Here is a 7,721-nt window from a genome sequence, read left to right on the forward strand (position 1 = left end):
TTTCTGCTATGGATTTGCTCTTCCACAAGCTGCAAAGCCCTGTTTTCCCATAGAAACTTAATCATATAATGGTTTTGGCTGGAAAAGACCTTTAAGATCATTGAGTCCAACCATCAAAATGGTGGCATCATGGCTTGGGCCCTGCTTCTCACACCAGGATCTGAGAGGTGTGATGAGAGGAGGCAACTGGTGTGAACCTGAGGAAATGACCTCTCCTCCAAGGTGGCTGGTGTTAATGGAGACCTGCTTTAGGGTCTGTCTTTGCTGTGTGGAGGTCTACAGACAGGATGGAAAGCAGTTGCTGAGAGATCACCCCTTTGCCATCGACATCCAGTTGACCAATGACAGCGACAACCAGAGCTGCTGGAGGGCCTCAGGGAAGAGGAACCAGCACAGCTCACCCCCTGCAGCCCCCAGGACCAGACCCTGCTGTGTTTGCACCCAAAGGCTTGAAGGGAACTGAAGCCTTGCCAGAGACAAGAGCATTTAAGGCCACGTAGACCTCAGATTGTGCCCATGCAAAACAAAAGCATGCAGGAGCCCACAGCTACACGGGACAACCCCTCCTCCGCAGGGCTGTTTGCAAAGCCAGGAGGGGATCAGTCTCCTGTGAATTCAAAGGAAGCTAAATTGGACGAGACTGACAGCCTGTAATCCCCTGGAAGACAGAGTGCTCGCACGTGGAGGAAGCACTAAGAATTTACACAAAAAGCAAAGCAGGCACATACTAACATACACCCCCTGGACAAGCTGCTTCCCAGCCATCCATCACCCGCAGCCTTCAGCCGAGGGCTGGAGCTCCTCACCTGCAGAGCTTTAAACCAGCACCTTCCTCCCTGCTGTTCAATGAGACAGAGGTGTGATCATCCACACCTGGCAAGGATCCCTCGGAAACAGCATTTTGAAAGCCAACGCTCTTTGATCTCAGCCCTGTGCACACACAGATGTGTGCTGGGGCAGGTAGCAGCAACCTCTGTGCCATACGCAAAGACAGGGCTGATCCCCGGGCTGACGTGAAAAGAGGCAGCATCCTTGGCAGAGAAGCACCCGGCTCTCACAGACACCAGGCCAGATCCCACCTGGTCGTAAGCCCTGCTCCAGAAGCAATGCTGAGCACCCAGCCTGCCCTACCATGGCAAAGGGACCTGACTCTCCCCACTCAGCCAGACACAGTGGGAGAAGAGCCAGAGTCTGTGTGAGGGGGCAGCTCTTTGCTGCCTGCTCCCTTAGTCCTCAGCAACCCCCCAAGGGATCTGTCACCATCCCAGCCCCAAGAAATGAAGGTGGCAAGGAGAAGCTGTAGGCAGAGCCAAAGGCAGCTCCAGGCTGCAGGTCTTGCCAGCCTAGTGTCCCTGCTCCCACATCCAGCCCAGGAGAAGTCTCTGCTGCAGCCCAACACCTGCTGCCAGGGGAGGGATGCTCTGCACACTGCCAGCCTGGCATCCCCCACACTGCAATGGCCACCACAACCTGTGCGGGTGAAGGGAACGTCACTGCAGCAATCCTGACACTTGCACCAGGCACTGGTTGTTTCAGTCCAGGGCACTTCCAGATCCTCAGCGGGTTTTGTTCAGACCAGTCCCAGCCGTGCCAGGGCAGAGTACCATGGTTAACCCAGGCCCTGCAAGAAGCAACAGGCAAGGAGACCAGTTCAACCAGTTCCCCACCACAGCTTCCCACACAGCTGTGCCTGACACACAAAAACCCCAGCCAGCACTGCCCCACAGCGTACTTGCTCCTCTGCAGCTGGGAAGCCCAGGCAGAGGTCTCCAAGAAGACCACCCAAAAGTGCATTACCAGGAGGCTCCCACCGCCCCATCACCCCCACCCCAGCTGTTTCCAACAGAATCACTCTGTTCTGCAACAGGGATTGAGCTCCCACTGACACCACAGGCAGAGCTGCCTTCCCAGGCAAGATCACCCATGGGGAGGACAGTTGGGGTGGGCAGGTGTCCTCTCATCCCGGGTGGACCAGCCCTGAAACACTGATGATGATCTGCAGACAAGGCCAAGCCAACAGGAGGTTGTGTCATGCCCCGGGCAGGTCCCCAGCTGGGCTACAGCTCACTTTTGGGGGCTGAGACACATCTCCTGAGGGTACAGACCTGGGACTGGCTGCTCTGACAGGGCTCCAGGCACAACAGGAGATGGTATGGGAAGTAACATCATAATAATTTTATTCACTTTCCAGAACAGGACCTGGAGATTCATCCCCATAGCCTGGAGCTGCGCCAGGATGCAGATCCCTGGTTTTACAGAGCAGTCACATACGTGGATGTTTCTCACTGCTCACACGGATGAGGAGGCCACCTGCAGGGACAGATTGCAGGCACAGCTGTGCAGAGGACCTTGATGAGCAGGTAACATTTTGGGGGAAGATGATTTCAGGAACAATCCTGGACTAATCTTTCATAAGAAACTGGCAGAGGAGGAGTTTAGAGGATGGTGTGCCTTCGTTATCAGGCTGGCCTCTCAAGTTTTTACAGAGGATATGATGGCTTAATATGACCCATAAGTGATTTACTATTGCCTGTTAAGACCATTTGCTCTTTGGATGACAACATCCTTGCCTCCGACCAGAGGAGGCTGAAGCCAGCACAGCACGAATGGGAATTCCCAGTCCTGCTCCTTTGTCTCTTTCTAAATACAGAGGAGTTTGCACCACGCCATCGCTTTAACAGCTCTGTCCCAAAGTTTTTATGGACTACTCATCCCTGGACCCTTCAGACTTCAAAAGGACCTGCCTGCTTCACACCCCATCGCCTCTCCATGCTCATTACAGCATCCCACAGCTTCTTCCCAGTTGAAGCCCTCGAGTTATCAAGCAGGACATCACGGCAATTCCCTGCAGCAGCTGATGCGTTAGCCTAATTTTCCTCTCCCCAGAGGATTAGCAAGGCTGTAATAGCACTAAATAAATTCACTAATAGCAGATTCTAAAGACACTTTGTCTGGAAAACTTGTTTATAACTTACAGGAGCCTGAAAATTTGGCTTTATTATCCAGTGCCACTGCTGAGGGGAGCTGCTCCCTGAACAGTGACTGGATTTGGAGAGGATGTGTCCTAGCTCATTAACCATGCAATGAGAGGTAACTAAACACCTGCCTGGAAAGACCATCTTCACACACAGCTCAGCTGGAGAACCACCCTGCAAAATGAGGGTGGGAGGTTACATTTCTTTCACCTCTCCCAAAAAAGCTGCTATGCCCTGGAGAGGGCTCCATCCCCTACAAACGCTGGGTTAAGCATCAGCAATCGTCTCCCGGGGAGGATGATGGAAAGTTAAATGTGAGGACAGGTTGGCTCTTCTCTGTGCCTCAACCCTGAAGTGCAATGCAAAGACCTTAAAATGTGCAGAACCAATCTGCAGGATGTTGTATGGGTGGCCAGCTGAAACATGTAAACCTGGAGCAGCTCAGAGGCGTACCTGGGGGAGAAAGACTCCTGAATGAAGGAGACAGCGTTCAGAAGAGGGGTCCAGGATGGAGCACCCCATTTGGCAAGACCCAAAGGGTGTCAGCAAGGAGGGTGCTCGCATAGCCTAATGCTTTCAGGCTCCCTCCAAACCAAACCAAACCAAGCCAAGCCAAGCCCCACGAAAGGGCTCTGCTTGAACACGAGGCTAGTGGGGAGAGCAGACAAATCCCTCCTGGGCCCAGGGCAGGGAGTGGTGCCAGCCCGTGCAAACCACCTCCCCGCGGAAGGGCAGCGCTGGAGCCCACCCCATTTCTGGCAGCAAAGGGTGCAGCAGCCTGGAGCATCACTGACCGGGGTGGGCTTACACCCCCCTGCCAGCTCAGGAGCCCCAAGTGCTTTCAACATCAGGGGTGAGACTCCTGCAAAGCTCCATTTTTAAGCTATTGTCTGATTCAGTGCTTGTGTCGCAAGCAGGGATGAATGCATCTGCCACAACCAATTCTGCATGACCAGACTTCACCTTCCCTGACTTAATTTGACGCTCTGAGAAAATTAGATGTTTTGCCACTTCTGTGGAAAAAAGGCGAGCTCTGAAGGTAATTTGAAGGCTTTGATGCTGCTCTTCAGTCATGCGGGCACCACAGCAGCGCTGCCTGGACTGACCACGGGCTGGGGGTGAGTCACTGAATCCTCATGCACCGCGTGTGAGCCTGCGGCAAACGGCTGTGTCTGTGCATGGACACCACCATCCCTCAACAAATTTTAACTTTAATAACCCCAACACTACAGGTACCCAGCAGTGGAGGAGTTTGGCAAAGATTATAGTACAGCAGTGCCTAAAAGTGCTTAAGTACACACTAGGACCTGGGTCCGAATTTGAATTTGATGGCACTGGAAAACATGAAAGCTGTGCCCAAGGCCACGTGTGCACAACAGACATGCAAACTGCACCCTTTGAAAGTGGTTTTAGACCTCCCCCTCTGAGACATTACTGCTTTTTAGGCCAGCGGTGGAAGGTTTTCACCCCAGGTTACTCGCAGCAGCCCAGAGAAGGGCTGGGGATGGGAGGACGGACACAGCTGCCTCCCTCCCACACAGGAATTTGCACTTGGGTTTAGCTCTAACCCAAACATTGTAACCCAGCATTCAGCAAGTTGCTAATTATTTACTCTTCAGTGCAGAAAATAAATCCCCAAAGCAAACACAAGAAGTTAGGACACTCCAGGTATTTAAGATGGACACTCCAGTGCAAGGACCTCCCAGCTCTGTCCCCACCCAAATCCCACCGCGATCCACATCCACACGAGATGGGATTTTTGCAGCAGCAGCACTCCCCGAGCAGCAGCGCAGGTGACTGTCGCAGGACAGCATGGGACTGAGCCTTTCCTCGAACACAACGCAGCAGCTCAGGCCAAGGAGACCTCACCCAAAGGGAGAGGGTCAGGGAGCGGCTGCATTTCACAAACATGTTCACCCTCGGCACAGTTTGGGTGAGTCCCGAGAAGCGAGAGCCTGACACCAACCTTTGCTGTAGGTGCGTCCTTCCGAACCACAGCGAGACCAGCTCATGGAGCAGAGTTGCTCCACGCCAAAGGGGTGGCCCAGGCAGGTCCTGGGAAGGAGAAGGGAGCAGAGACCCAGGTTTCCACTGCCCAGCACCTCCAGATCAGAGCAGGGAAGGGAGGAGAAGGCAAAGCAGCCACTAGGAGCTGCTGTTCCTGCCTCGGCCCTGGGAAAGCTCAGAGCACAGAGGCTGCTGCTCACCCATTTCTGCTCCGCCACTTTTGGGATCACTGTCTGCTTCCTGCTCTGCTCTTCCTCTTGAGCTTCCCAGTACGCACTGGGTGCCCCACCATCCATTTCTCCCACCCGGATTAGAAAGTGCTCTTTGGCAGACAACCCTACCTCCTGCTGTTCTTAGGCTTGAAAACAGCAATCCAGTCCTGAAGAGAAAGAGGAGTATCCACATACAATCAAATTGCATGAAATCACTCCTTTAAGTGAGCGAACTCCCAGGTTACATCCCCAGCTGAACAACACATGTATCAGTGCTTGTGGCTCTAACGGGGCTGTTGACAAAAGCTATGTGTATGCATCTTTTTCCAGTAACTAGTTCCGCTCACTGCTTCTGCAGCTGCACAAGGACTTCCCACACCTGAATTCCAGGGACTGCAGCCCTTTGCTGCCAGATGCATGTGACATGGGCTGCCAGCCGAACCTGCAACCAGCACAGATAACAGAGCCACAAAAGCCACAGAGAACTCACTGACAGTGCTCACCTGGGCAGCTCAGATGAGGCAGCCATGATTTCCCCCAGTAACACACCACCTTCAGTTTAAAATGCCCCCAATTCTTGTTTTAAAGGAGGCAGACCGTTATATAGGAGCTCCCAGACCAGACTGTCACTATCCCATGTGTCACCTCTCATTTCTCTTTAAACTGTCTGGTTTATCTCACACTAATAATTTTTCACACATCCCATTAGTCCCTCCAGACTCATCTGTTGTCACCTCAGAGCGCACAACCAAAACTGAACATCACCCGACACAGGTGTATCACTGACAGTGGGGCCAAGGGCCATGATGTACATCTCATTCCTACTTTAATAATGTGATGGTACCAGGCCTGGCTAGCTCAGCCTATAATTAAAATTCCAGTGCTAAGCCCAAAGATACTCCACAGGAAAAGCTGATTGAAAGCAACAATCTTGACCATTTGCTGGAGGTTCCTGTCTGAGGGCAATCAGGTAGCCTACTTGCCAATTGATCCATGGAAAGAGAGCAAACACTTCAAAGCAAACACTGCGGCCTGATGAAAGAGCAGAGCAATAGGGAAGATTTCCAAGCACCATAAACCAGTGCTCTGCATCTCGCTCCGGCTGCTCCAAACGCACCACTGGGCAGCTCCAAGGAACAGTTTGTTCTGGCACATCAGACACGGCACTTGTCTGCGCTGTTCCTGAGCCTCACCTTTGCCACTCCAAGCTCTATTATTGAGGCTTTCATCCCTGCAAACTTTGTGAGTCTGGTTTTCATCACACATGTGACCTGAGTAACAGTATTCTTTTTTCCTTTTTTCACACTAGATGTTTTCCTAGTGCTTCATCAGCGCCTTCCACATTAAGTCACAACTCTGCTTGCAAACCCCACCCTACTCACTTCCCAATAACATGACATCAAAACAAATAATTCATTACCTCTGAGTGGTGCACGTTGTCACCTGAACCTTCAGGCAGCAGATCCTCCTCCAGAACCCACTGGCCATTCTCCAGGGGTTAAGTACCCCCAGGTGATGGCGTGACCTTGATCCTCTGAATGCTTCTGAGGCAGACTGCTTGATGTTCTCAAGGCTCAACATAAACTACACACCTCACAGGTCAGGAATAAAACTTTATTGTTTTCAGATTTCTTATCTTCGTTCAACTCACCAGTTATCTGTCAAAAGATGTTTGACACAGAGGCCAATTGCTCTTACATTTTTGTAACCAATTAGAAAGTGGCCGCAGCACAAATTTCACTGGAATCAATCCAGGCACCACACAGATTTGTGGTAGGAAAGCAGAAAGCAGTTTGGTTTGCAAACCAAACAGGAAAACAGTTCTCAAAGTGATCCAATATAAAAGCTGAAAAGGAGAAGCTCAGAGTAATGTACACAGAAAGAGGTACCATGAAGCAGATCACACAGCTGATAGCCTTTCCTTGTCTAAAAGGAACAGGCTTTATGGGGAAATCTGCCATTCAAGACTCTCTTTTCTAGAAATTGTCGCCTGATAAATAAATAGTGTTGGATGTTTCTTTCAGCTCTGCACTTCCCCTTTCTCTTGCAAAATCCCCTGGGCATGCAGAGGCAAATGGAATCACCAGAAATTCCCATTTTGTTTCCACATTGCAAAAATCAAACACAAACAAGTTCCCTTTCCTTCTCCTACCTCTTTCTGAGTACAGACTCCTCTTGAAAGATGCTTTGTACTTTCAGAACTCACGAATCGGATAAACTTGGAACAAAGAAGTAAACATTCATATTAAAATAATGGGAATTGTTAATTCTCCCCCACCTTGCATGGAAAATTCCCACGACAACAATCGGATCATTTAAAACAGTTCTGGTTTCCACTCCTATTAACTCCAATGCCTAAAAATGGACAAACAACTCAAGGACAGCCAGTGCAGAAGTTAAGGCAGCCAGAACAAACCACTGTCACCTTCCAGCTACAGACTGTGCAAAAACCCACACACTGCTGGTGGAAACTTCCAAATGCTTTATTTAGAAACAGTTTTGCCCATGTGCTGTGGTTTTTTCCCCC

The sequence above is a fragment of the Mesitornis unicolor genome, unplaced genomic scaffold (genome assembly GCF_000695765.1).
Source record: "Mesitornis unicolor isolate BGI_N332 unplaced genomic scaffold, ASM69576v1 scaffold227, whole genome shotgun sequence".
Lineage (NCBI taxonomy): Eukaryota > Metazoa > Chordata > Aves > Mesitornithiformes > Mesitornithidae > Mesitornis > Mesitornis unicolor.